The sequence below is a fragment of the Procambarus clarkii genome, chromosome 64 (assembly GCF_040958095.1).
Source record: "Procambarus clarkii isolate CNS0578487 chromosome 64, FALCON_Pclarkii_2.0, whole genome shotgun sequence".
In the NCBI taxonomy this organism is placed as follows: domain Eukaryota; kingdom Metazoa; phylum Arthropoda; class Malacostraca; order Decapoda; family Cambaridae; genus Procambarus; species Procambarus clarkii.
In genome coordinates this window covers 5,529,006-5,542,734 of record NC_091213.1, presented here as the reverse complement: position 1 = coordinate 5,542,734, position 13,729 = coordinate 5,529,006, and the positions used below count along the sequence as shown (strand labels likewise).

Here is a 13,729-nt window from a genome sequence, read left to right as displayed (position 1 = left end):
ATGGTGTATGTTGTATTACCATGGTGTATGTTGTATTACCATGGTGTATGTTGTATTACCATGGTACGTGTGTTGTATTACCATGGTGTATGTTGTATTACCATGGTGTATGTTGTATTACTATGGTGTGTGTTGTATTACCATGGTGTATGTTGTATCACCATGGTGTATGTTGTATTACCATGGTGTATGTTGTATTACCATGGTGTGTGTTGTATTACCATGGTGTATGTTGTATCACCATGGTGTGTGTTGTATTACCATGGTGTGTGTTGTATTACCATGGTGTGTGTTGTATTACCATGGTGTGTGTTGTATTACCATGGTGTATGTTGTATCACCATGGTGTGTGTTGTATCACCATGGTGTGTGTTGTATTACCATGGTGTGTGTTGTATTACCATGGTGTATGTTGTATTACCATGGTGTATGTTGTATCACCATGGTGTATGTTGTATCACCATGGTGTATGTTGTATTACCATGGTGTATGTTGTATTACCATGGTGTGTGTTGTATTACCATGGTGTGTGTTGTATTACCATGGTGTGTGTTGTATTACCATGGTGTGTGTTGTATTACCATGGTGTGTGTTGTATTACCATGGTGTGTGTTGTATTACCATGGTGTGTGTTGTATTACCATGGTGTGTGTTGTATTACCATGGTGTGTGTTGTATTACCATGGTACGTGTGTTGTATTACCATGGTGTATGTTGTATTACCATGGTGTGTGTTGTATTACCATGGTGTATGTTGTATTACCATGGTATGTGTTGTATTACCATGGTACGTGTGTTGTATCACCATGGTACGTGTGTTGTATTACCATTGTATACATACAGTATCCCTGTATACCATATTGTTTAAAGATGCAGTCGTCAGCCAGTAAAAAAAAAATGGCCTTGTCACATTGGCCGTGAAGTGTTTGTCCAGCTGTAGTTGACACCTAATTGCCCTTGGCAGCCATTCCTTGACAGGCTGGCCTCCTGGGCACGGTGCCCCACATGACAGTTGTATCCCGCTCTTGGGGCATCTGTTGATAAGTTCCCGTCAAGGGTCACAACTACCCTTCCTACTTGACCATCGACCATCATATAGGTTAGGTTAGGTTAGGTTAGGTTAGGGAAGGTTAGGTTAGGTTAGGGAAGGTTAGGTTAGGTTAGGTTAGGGAAGGTTAGGTTAGGTTAGGTTAGGTTAGGGAAGGTTAGGTTAGGGAAGGTTAGGTTAGGTTAGGTTAGGGAAGGTTAGGTTAGGTTAGGTTAGGTTAGGTTAGGTTAGGTTAGGTACTGTATTGCCGGGTACTTTGCTCTATGGTGCCCCGCTTAACGCTCTTCAAGGTGATGAGCACACCTGGTGCTCCAAATGATACCTGATCAACCAGGCTGTGACTCATACGTTAGGCTGCGAGCAGCCGCGTCCAACAGCCTGGTTGACCAGTCCAGCAACCAGGAGGCCTGGTCGACGACCGGGCCGCGGGGACGCTAAGCCCCGGAAGCACCTCAAGGTAACCTCAAGGTAAGGTATACAAGTCAAGGACACTAGACTGTAGTTCAGTGCCTCTTGTCAGTCACCCTTTTTGTATATTGGGACTACATTCGCCGTCTTCCATATTTCTGGTAGGTCTCCCGTCTCCAGTGACCTACTATACACTATGGAAAGTGGGAAGCAAAGGGCTTCTGCACACTCTTTCAGTACCCATGGTGAGATTCCATCCGGGCCAGCAGTCTTTATCACGTCCAGATCCAACAGATGCCTCTTAACCTTCTCTCTGGTAATTTCGAACCCTTCCAAGGCCTCCTGGTTTGCTGCCACCTCTTATATCTCAAGGACTTCACCTTGTTCTTTTGTGAAGACCTCCTGGAATCTCTTGTTGAGTTCATCACATACCTCTTTGTCATTCTCTGTGTGTCTGTCCTCACTCGATTTAAGTTTCATCGCCTGTTCTTTCACTGTTGTTTTCTTCCTGATGTGGCTGTGGAGCAGTTTTAGTTCGGTCATGGCTTTATTTGCTATATAATTTTCATACTGTCACTCTGCTTCTCTTCTCACTCTAACATACTCATTCCTGGTTCTCTGGTATCTCTCTCTGCTTTCTGCTAAATTTAAATTTTGCCCCGAGGGGCGAGCTTATTGGGCGGCGCCACTCATCCTGTGAGTGGACACACCGCCATAGTGACAGTATTGGGCAGCGTCACTCATCCTGTGGGTGGACACACCGCCATAGTGACAGTATTGGGCAGCGTCACTCATCCTGTGAGTGGACACACCGCCATAGTGACAGTATTGGGCAGCGTCACTCATCCTGTGAGTGGACACACCGCCATAGTGACAGTATTGGGCAGCGCCACTCATCCTGTGAGTGGACACACCACCATAGTGACAGTATTGGGCAGCGTCACTCATCCTGTGAGTGGACACACCGCCATAGTGACAGTATTGGGCAGCGCCACTCATCCTGTGAGTGGACACACCGCCATAGTGACAGTATTGGGCAGCGCCACTCATCCTGTGAGTGGACACACCACCATAGTGACAGTATTGGGCAGCGCCACTCATCTTGTGAGTGGACACACCGCCATAGTGACAGTATTGGGCAGCGTCACTCATCCTGTGAGTGGACACACCGCCATAGTGACAGTATTGGGCAGCGCCACTCATCTTGTGAGTGGACACACCACCATAGTGACAGTATTGGGCAGCGCCACTCATCTTGTGAGTGGACACACCGCCATAGCAGCATATACAACACTCCCCAATAGGAAGAAATCCCACTGGGTTGTTCATCCTGTCATTTGTACCCAGACACAGCTGGGACTTGCTTCACTGTCTCAAGTGAACAGCTCCTCAAACAAGAAAAGTAACATCTCTCAACCCTTAAAATCTTACGTTATCTTGGGGGTGCAAAATGGGGGAATCTTTTAAGAACAGTTTTAATATTTGACAAATAGTGTTTTCCTAACTCAAACAATGTGGGGTTTATTATTCTACACATATTCCTAATGTCTCGCAGGTGTTCACATTCACGTAGATAGTGGTCAAGGCGGTGTCCGTCACTCTCACCACAGATTCTGCAACTCCGCTGCTCAACTGTTATTTCCATTCCGAATCTCCATGGATATTTGTATCCAAGACGGATTCTCGCTATTACTGATTCTCTCCCTCGTCCTCCTCCTCTTCGGCCCTAATGATTGGGATTGCCAGCTGCAACCATGTTGTACCATCGTACAGATTCACTGGTTTGTGCTTCTATCCTCCTTTCCTCAGTTACCTTGTCACGGTGATGTTGCCTGACAATACCTCTAATTTGTAGTAGAGTCTTGGGTATGAAGTATTCAATATGGTCTCCTTCAGCGCCTTCAGCAGCCAGCACATCTGCTCGTTCATTCCCACATATTCCAACATGGGAGGGGATCCCCAACATGGGAGGGGATACCCAAAATGGGAGGGGATCCCCAACATGGTAGGGGATCCCCAACATGGGAGGGGCTTCCCAACATGGTAGGGAATCCCCAACATGGGAGGGGATCCCCAACATGGGAGGGGATACCCAACATGGGAGGGGATCCCCAACATGGTAGGGGATCCCCAACATGGGAGGGGCTTCCCAACATGGTAGGGGATCCCCAACATGGGAGGGGATCCCCAACATGGGAGAGGATCCCCAACATGGGAGGGGCTCCCCAACATGGGAGGGGATCCCCAACATGGGAGGGGCTCCCCAACATGGTAGGGGATCCCCAACATGGTAGGGGCTCCTCAACATGGGAGGGGATCCCCAACATGGTAGGGGATCCCCAACATGGTAGGGGATCCCCAACATGGTAGGGGCTCCCCAACATGGTAGGGGGATCCCCAACATGGTAGGGGCTCCCCAACATGGTAGGGGGCTCCCCAACATGGGAGGGGCTCCCCAACATGGTAGGGGGCTCCCCAACATGGGAGGGGCTCCCCAGCATGGGAGGGGGGCTCCCCAACATGGTAGGGGGCTCCCCAACATGGGAGGGGCTCCCCAACATGGGAGGGGCTCCCCAACATGGGAGGGGCTCCCCAACATGGTAGGGGCTCCCCAACATGGTAGGGGCTCCCCAACATGGGAGGGGCTCCCCAACATGGTAGGGGCTCCCCAACATGGGAGGGGATCCCCAACATGGGAGGGGCTCTCCAACATGGGAGGGGATCCACAGAAACTTGACGACTCTTCCCTGATTGGTAAGTACTCTCACAGCTCTCTTGATCTCAGCGACTATCGCAGGATTATCTGCCGGAGTCTTAGTAAGGCTTTGTAGCGCTGCTTTTGAGTCAGTGCAGATCACTGCGCCATTAGTGTTCCGTTCAAGGAATCTTAACCCCATAACAATGGCAGTTAACTCTGCTTGTGTTGAAGAGGCATAGTTCTCAATACGTGCTTTTTCTTCATTTCTGCGTTGGAAGGTATTATCCTTGATTACCGTGTATGCTGCACCAGCCCTGCCATTGACAGGATTAGATGACCCGTCAGTGTAGATTTGATCTAGTTCATCTCCGGCTTCTTTATAAATTTCCTCGAGATACTTGTGCCTCATTTCTTGTGGTAACATGTTGGATTTTTTCGTTGCTATTTCAATGATGATGATCTTGCATGAGTCATCCTCCCAGGGAGGTAACCTCTCTACAGGCAGGAGCTCACGGGCTTGCTCAAGCAGGTGAAGCTCTTCAAGGTAGCAGACTGATCTGTGATGCCATTTTTTGCTTCTCCTGTTTCCCCCTGAAAGTAGCACAAAACTCAGTTTTTTCTTAGCAATATCATTGTAATGGGGATCTCTGGCTATCCTAATTGCAAGCTTAGCATTCAGCTCCTGAATTCTGCTTTTAACACTGGGAAGGGACAACTCCTCTCGTAGATTAGACGTTTTGGCAGTTCTTGGAACTCAAAGAATGATTGTCATGGCTTCATTTTGAATGCTTTCCAGCCTTTCCATATCGCTTTGGGAGTAGGTGCACAGAACTGGTGCGGCATAGTCTATGACGGAGCGCACATAGGCTGTGTACATCATCTTAAGCACAGCAATAGAGGCTCCATGTCCATTCCAGGTCATAGCTTTCAGTGCCCTGAGTCGACTTTTGCATGTTCCTATGAGTTGATTGAGCTCCTCTTTCTTCCCCTTGTTAGAGCCGACAGTGACGCCAAGGTACCGATAGTGGTCAACCCATTCAAGTGTTACACCATTAATTTGCAGTTCTTCATTTGCTCTCCGCTTGTGATGGGAGTATGCCTTCGTCTTGTTTGTGGAGAGAGTGAAACCGAGCTCAATACATTTCCTTCCGAGGAGTTCAATGGACTGTTCAATTTTTCCCAAGGTGGGAGCTTGTATTAGGACATCATCTGCATATCCCACTTGTTGTGTTCCTTCCGGAAAATCAATATTTGCAATGGCGTTCATAAGTACATTGAATAGTGTAGGGCTTAAGACTCCGCCTTGCGGGGTCCCGAGTTCCATACTCATTGTTCTGGAGACTGCTCCATTGAAGCAAACCTTGGCTTTCCTTCCTGTGAGGTAGTCTTCAACCCATTTCATGAGTCTCCCCTTGACACCCATGCATGCAAGCTCGTCCAGGATCGCAATCCCCTGTGCTTTGTCGAAGGCTCCTTTGATGTCAACAAATACAGAGTACCTAGCCGTGTCATTAGCCAAGTAATTAACTATACAATTTGCTGTGCTCCGTCCTTTAACAAATCCATTGATCCCCTCCCCTAACCTGCCTATTCTGTGCTGCTGTTAAATTAGTTCAGAAGTTCCTCCACACCCTTTTGTTCCTTTCATTTGTTTCCATACTTGCTCTGTTAAACCACGGATTCTTCTTTTGCTTATTTCTTGTCTTGTGGGCAGGGATAAACCTGTTTACTGCCTCCTGACAATGGAGGCAGACATTGCCTCCTCCCACACTCTCACACACACACACACACACACACACAGAGAGAGAAGAGGGAAGGGAGAGGAGGTGGAGGAGTGGCCCTGCTGATAAGGAAGGACTGGAGTTTTGATGAGATGGAAATTCCGGGCTGTGACGGATTCAGAGATTACATAACAGGAACTATAACAATGGGTGGACCTAAGATAATAGTGACAGTCATTTACAACCCTCCCCTAAATGACAGAAGACCTAGACAGGAGTTTGATAGGAACAACATGGCAACTATTAATATAATAGAGAGAGCAGCCTCAGTTGCCTGCAGGAATGGCTCAAGACTCTTAATCATGGGTGATTTCAACCATGGAAAGATAGACTGGGAGAATGGGGACCCACATGGTGGTGCAGATACGTGGCGAGCTAAACTCTTGGAAGTGGCAACAAGGAATTTTCTGAGCCAGCATGTCAAGGAACCCACAAGAATGAGAGGCAATGATGAACCAGCTAGACTCGACTTAATATTCACCCTAAATGAGTCAGAAATAAGGGAAGTCAAAGTTGAAGCCCCCATAGGAATGAGTGACCACAGTGTACTGACCTTTGAGTACTTAGTGGAGGTAGGGATAACCTATCCAAGGATGGGAGTGGAGGGGAAAAGACTGAATTACCGAAGAGGAAAATATGACGAGATGAGGAACTTCCTAATGGGAATACCATGGGAAACAGAACTTAGAGACAAGAATGTGCAGGTCATGATGGATATTGTCACCCAAAAGTGCCAGGAAGCTGCAGACAGGTTTATCCCCGTCCAAAAGGAGAAAAACGAAAAACAACAGAAAAACCCATGGTTCAACCAGGAATGTAAGGTAGCGAAACAACTGAGTAAAAGAACATGGAGAAACTACAGAAATAACAGAACACCAGAGAGCAGGGAGAGGTACCAGAGGGCCAGAAATGAGTACATCAGAGTGAGGAGGGAAGCAGAGAGACAGTTTGAAAATGACATCGCGAGTAAAGCCAAGACCCAACCAAAGCTGCTCCACAGCCATATCAGGAGGAAAACAGCAGTGAAGGAACAAGTGATGAAGCTGCGGAAAGGGGAGAACAGATACACAGAGAATGACAAGGAGGTGTGTGAAGAACTCAACAAGAGATTCCAGGAGGTCTTCACAATAGAACAAGGAGAAGCCCCTGCACTAAATGAGGAGGCGGCAACCTTGGAAACCTTGGAGGAATTTGACCTCACCAGTGATGAGGTCAAAAGGTGTCTGCTGGAGCTAGATGTGACAAAGGCTGTTGGGCCTGATAGAATCTCACCATGGATACTAAAGGAAGGTGCAGAAGCACTAAGTGTGCCACTCTCTATGGTGTATAACAGGTCACTGGAAACAGGAGACTTACCAGAAAGTTGGAAGACAGCTAACGTGGTCCCAATATACAAAAAGGGTGACAGGCAAGAGGCACTGAATTACAGGCCAGTTTCCTTAACTTGTATACCATGCAAGGTGCTGGAGAAGATCGTGAGGAAAAGGCTCGTAGAGCATCTGGAGGGAAATAACTTTGTAACGCACCACCAACATGGGTTCAGAGATGGTAAATCGTGCCTCACAGGGTTAATAGAATTTTATGACCAGGCAACGAAAATTAGGCAGGAAAGAGAAGGGTGGGCCGACTGCATTTTCCTGGATTGCCAAAAAGCCTTCGACACAGTACCCCATAAAAGGCTGTTAAAAAAGTTGGAGCAACAGGCAGGAGTAAAAGGGAAGGTGCTCCAGTGGATAAGGGAGTACTTAAGCAACAGGAAACAGCGAGTAACGGTGAGGGGGAAGACATCAGAGTGGCGAGATGTCACCAGCGGAGTCCCACAGGGCTCAGTACTTGGACCCATCCTGTTTCTAATATATGTGAACGATCTTCCAGAGGGTATAGACTCATTCCTCTCGATGTTTGCTGATGATGCAAAAATTATGAGAAGAATCAAGACGGATGAAGATAGACAGAGACTACAGGATGACCTGGATAAACTGGAGGAATGGTCTAGAAAATGGCTGCTGAAGTTCAACTCTGGAAAGTGTAAGGTGATGAAATTAGGCGAAGGGAGCAGGAGGCTGAACACAAGGTATCATCTGGGAGGGGAAATCCTGCAAGAATCAAATAGAGAGAAGGATCTGGGGGTTGATATCACACCGAACCTGTCCCCAGAGGCCCACATCAAAAGAATATCATCAGCGGCATATGCTAGACTGGCCAACATAAGAACTGCCTTCAGAAACTTGTGTAAGGAATCTTTCAGAACCCTGTATACCACTTATGTAAGACCAATCCTGGAGTATGCAGCTCCAGCCTGGAGTCCATACCTAGTTAAACACAAGACAAAGTTAGAGAAGATTCAGCGGTATGCCACCAGGCTCGTCCCGGAACTGAGAGGATTGAGCTACGAGGAAAGGCTAAAGGAGCTGAACCTCACATCCCTGGAAAACAGAAGAGTAAGGGGAGACATGATAACCACCTACAAAATTCTCAGGGGAATTGACAGGGTGGACAAAGACAAACTCTTCAGCACGGGTGGGACACGAACAAGGGGACACAGGTGGAAACTTAGTACCCAGATGAGCCACAGAGACGTTAGAAAGAATTTTTTCAGTGTCAGAGTAGTTAATAAATGGAATGCACTAGGAAGTGATGTGGTGGAGGCTGACTCCATACACAGTTTCAAATGTAGGTATGATAGAGCCCAGTAGGCTCAGGAATCTGTACACCAGTTGATTGACAGTTGAGAGGCGGGACCAAAGAGCCAAAGCTCAACCCCCGCAAGCACAATTAGGTGAGTACAATTAGGTGAGTACACACACACACACACACACACACACACACACACACACACACACACACACACACACACACACACACACACACACACACACACACACACACACACACACACACACACACACACACACACACACACACACACACACACACACACACACACACACACACACACACACACACACACATTCTTCTAGCGTGAGAGTAGTGGAAAATAGAATGCACTTAAGGAGCAGGTTGTGGAAGCAAACTGTATTCATAATTTTAAAAAAAGGATATGATAGAGAAATGGGACCGGGGTCATTGCTGTAAATAACCGATGGCTGGAAAGGCGGGATCCAAGAGTCAATGCTCGATCCTGCAGGTACAAATAGGTGAGTATACACACACACACACACACACACACCATAGTGTACTCACCTAATTGTGCTTACGGGGGTTGAGCTCTGGCTCTTTGGTCCCGCCTCTCAACTGTCAGTCAACTAATGTGCAGGTTCCTGAGCCTACTGGGCTCTGTCATGTGTGTGTGTGTGTGTGTGTGTGTGTGTGTGTGTGTGTGTGTGTGTGTGTGTGTGTGTGTGTGTGTGTATGGCCCTGGGGTGGGTGAGGGGGGGGCGGGGGTGGTGGTGCGTACGCTGTGGTATTAATAAAATGTCGCTGAGAGGAAGCATTCCTGAGGCCTGGCACTGTGCCAGGGGTCACTCCTCTGAGTGCCGTCCCAGGGGGCGGGCACTCAGGGTCCTCCCTCACACAGAGAAAGGGAAAGGTGGTGATGGGCAGCTGGTGGAAGGGTTAGTGTAGGTAACACCACCCCTGTGAACCACTGTGTGTAGGGGTCTCGTAGCCTGGTGGATAGCGCGCAGGACTCGTAATTCTGTGGCGCGGGTTCGATTCCCGCACGAGGCAGAAACAAATGGGCAAAGTTTCTTTCACCCTGAATGCCCCTGTTACCTAGCAGTAAATAGGTACCTGGGTGTTAGTCAGCTGTCACGGGCTGCTTCCTGGGGGTGGAGGCCTGGTCGAGGACCGGGCCGCGGGGACACTAAAGCCCCGAAATCATCTCAAGATAACCTCAAGATAACCTCAAGATAACCCATGGACCTTGTAACGACCTATAACAGCAACCATGAGTAGATGCAGGACGACGACAATTCTCCCGTTGACATGGCAGAGGTAGAGGTAGAGGTAGACACAGTGAACATATTTTGTTATTATTGTCTACCACAGACGTGGCCAGACAGGTGACAGATTTGACAAGTGGGTCAAGGGCAAGGTGGGCAGCGGAGTCCATGACAAGACACTCTCAAGGATGACTCCAAGGACACCTCTCCCAGACGTCACCAGACGTCACCTGACGTCACCAGACGTCACCAGACATCACCAGACGTCACCAGACATCACCAGACGTCACCAGACATCACCAGACGTCACCAGACATCACCAGACGTCACCAGACATCACCAGACGTCACCAGACATCACCAGACGTCACCAGACATCACCAGACGTCACCAGACATCACCAGACGTCACCAGACATCACCAGACGTCACCAGACATCACCAGACGTCACCAGACGTCACCAGACATCACCAGACATCACCAGACGTCACCAGACGTCACGAGACGTCACCAGACGTCACCAGACATCACCAGACGTCACCAGACATCACCAGACGTCACCAGACATCACCAGACGTCACCAGACGTCACCAGACGTCACCAGACATCACCAGACGTCACCAGACGTCACCTTTCGTCACTAGACGTCACCAGACGTCACCAGACGTCACCTTTCGTCACTAGACGTCACCAAACATCACCAGACGTCACCAGACGTCACCCGGGAGATGCAGGCCTCGACCCTTGCCATGCAACGCGTCTTAATAGCACGTCGCATTATTGACGTATGCGTTACCTAAGGCCAACAAAATTGTCGTACTAGAAAATGGAAGCGGCTGGCGAAATTGACGTACTGTCCCGTTTTCTGTTTTGGGTCCTCTGGTAGGTTAGGATAAGGGCACTTTAGTGCGACAGTTTCATGACGTTGGGGGAGCGTTAGGAGGACGGGCTACGCCATTGGCCACTCAGTCAAGAATGCAACTGTTTCGCCTAGCAAGAAACAAAGGAAGTAGCTACTCGCCTAACCTTAGCCAGGTTGATCAACCTGATCAACCAGGCTGTGACTCATACGTCAGGCTGCGAGCAGCCGCGTCTAACAGCCTGGTTGATCAGTCCAGCAACCAGGAGGCCTGGTCGACGACCGGGCCGCGGGGACACTAAGCCCCGGAAGTACCTCAAGGTAACCTCAAGGTAGCCAGGCTTTTTAACGTCGATTTTTTTTAACGAATTGGTCAATTTCGTTACAAATTGTGAGGTGTGAGGCAGGGTAGGCACCTGCAGGTCAGCTTGGAACAGGTAGAGAAGTTCTTAGCTTACAAGTGCCAACTGAGCAAGGCGGCTAACTGCGACACTTGTCACAGACACGTCGCTTCTTCTCCTTCACGAGTCTCAGACAGTAACACTAAGTGTGCAAGCCTGGCCTCGGGCCGGGCTTGGGGAGTAGAACAACTCCCAGAACCCCATCAACCAGGTATCAACCAACAGCCTGGTGGACCAAACTCTCACAAGTCAAGCCTGGCCTCGGGCCGGGCTTGGGGAGTAGAACAACTCCCAGAACCCCATCAACCAGGTATCAACCAACAGCCTGGTGGACCAAACTCTCACAAGTCAAGCCTGGCCTCGGGCCGGGCTTGGGGAGTAGAACAACTCCCAGAACCCCATCAACCAGGTATCAACCAACAGCCTGGTGGACCAAACTCTCACAAGTCAAGCCTGGCCTCGGGCCGGGCTTGGGGAGTAGAACAACTCCCAGAACCCCATCAACCAGGTATCAACCAACAGCCTGGTGGACCAAACTCTCACAAGTCAAGCCTGGCCTCGGGCCGGGCTTGGGGAGTAGAACAACTCCCAGAACCCCATCAACCAGGTATCAACCAACAGCCTGGTGGACCAAACTCTCACAAGTCAAGCCTGGCCTCGGGCCGGGCTTGGGGAGTAGAAGAACTCCCAGAACCCCATCAACCAGGTATCAACCAACAGCCTGGTGGACCAAACTCTCACAAGTCAAGCCTGGCCTCGGGCCGGGCTTGGGGAGTAGAACTCCCAGAACCCCATCAACCAACAGCCTGGTGGACCAAACTCTCACAAGTCAAGCCTGGCCTCGGGCCGGGCTTGGGGAGTAGAAGAACACCCAGAACCCCATCAACCAGGTATCAACCAGGTATCACTCAACACCCCCTCAAACACCTCAACACCTCTCATGTTGGTCAAGTTACGAGGCAGCAAATCACCCAAACCCCATTTTCTGGAGTGTATAACCGGTCTCCTAAACGAGGCAATTGTCTTAATTTATCCTCACACATTAGGAGTAATCTCACGAGGAAATATGGATACCAAAAGACAATCTTGTCAGCTGTGGTAGTAAAGAATTACTAAACTACAGATTACAACTAATCACCACAGATTATAACTAAAGATGTTGTTAATAGCTGACTTCTGGAAGTGTTGGTCTCTGAGTGGCTGAAGCTTACTTACTGTGAGGACAACAATGAGGTACTGTGAGTGGGTCACGGTGAGAGGTACTGTGAGTGGGTCACGGTGAGAGGTACTGTGAGTGGGTCACGGTGAGAGGTACTGTGAGTGGGTCACAGTCAGAGGTACTGTGAGTGGGTCACGGTGAGAGGTACTGTGAGTGGGTCACAGTCAGAGGTACTGTGAGGTCCCCAACTCACTGCACCTAGAACATGACTCGCCCCAAGTGGGGATTCGAACTCAAACACGCAGTTATTCCTCTAGCCCTAGACATCTGGTACACGTTAATGCTACCACCACTACTACCACCACTACCACCACAGTGACGACGACGGTTGATAACACCAGCAAGAGATAACAGACAGTGATAACATGGATAATGACGGCAAGGTCCTCCTTCCACGTAAACATAAGACCTTGAGATCTTCTGTATCACCGCGCATCTTAAACCGCACCCCCTCCCCCGCCCCCCCCCTGTATACTGATGTGTCCTCCCTACCCTTCCCCATCTCCACTACCCTTCCCTCTCCCTCCCTCTCCCTCTCTCTCTCTCTCCCTCTCTCTCTCTCTCCCTCTCTCTCTCTCTCCCTCTCTCTCTCCCTCTCTCTCCTTCTCTCTCATTCGTCGCAGTAGCAGCACACATCATTTTTTAAAGGTGATTAGCAGTCCTCGACCAGACCTCCTGGTTGCTGGACTGGTCAACCAGGCTGTTGGACGCGGCTGCTCGCAGCCTGACGTATGAGTCACAGCCTGGTTGATCAGGTATCCTTTGGAGGTGCTTATCAAGTTCTCTCTTGAACACTGTGAGGGGTCGGCCAGTTATGCCCCTTATGTGTAGTGGAAGCGTGTTGAACAGTCTCGGGCCTCTGATGTTGATAGTTCTCTCTTGAACATTGTGAGGGGTCGGCCAGTTATGTCGCTTATGTGTAGTGGAAGCGTGTTGAACAGTCTCGGGCCTCTGATGTTGATAGTTCTCTCTTGAACAGTGTGAGGGGTCGGCCAGTTATGTCCCTTATGTGTAGTGGAAGCGTGTTGAACAGTCTCGGGCCTCTGATGTTGATAGTTCTCTCTTGAACACTGTGAGGGGTCGGCCAGTTATGTCCCTTATGTGTAGTGGAAGCGTGTTGAACAGTCTCGGGCCTCTGATGTTGATAGTTCTCTCTTGAACACTGTGAGGGGTCGGCCAGTTATGCCCCTTATGTGTAGCGGAAGCGTGTTGAACAGTCTCGGGCCTCTGATGTTGATAGAGTTCTCTCTCAGAGTACCTGTTGCACCTCTGCTCTTCAACGGGGGTATTCTGCACATCCTGCCATGCCTTCTGGTCTCATGTGATGTTATTTCTGTGTGAAGGTTTGGGACCAGCCCCTCTAATATTTTCCACGTGTAAATTATTATGTATCTCTCCCGCCTGCGCTCAA

At 49.3% G+C, this 13,729-nt stretch overlaps 1 protein-coding gene across 1 annotated transcript in view; it reads right to left on the bottom strand.

Annotated features, from left to right (window-relative positions):
• LOC123768923 (uncharacterized) overlaps nucleotides 1–13,729 on the bottom strand; it is a 280,886-nt gene that overhangs the window by 149,630 nt on the left and 117,527 nt on the right. The window lies entirely within an intron of this gene.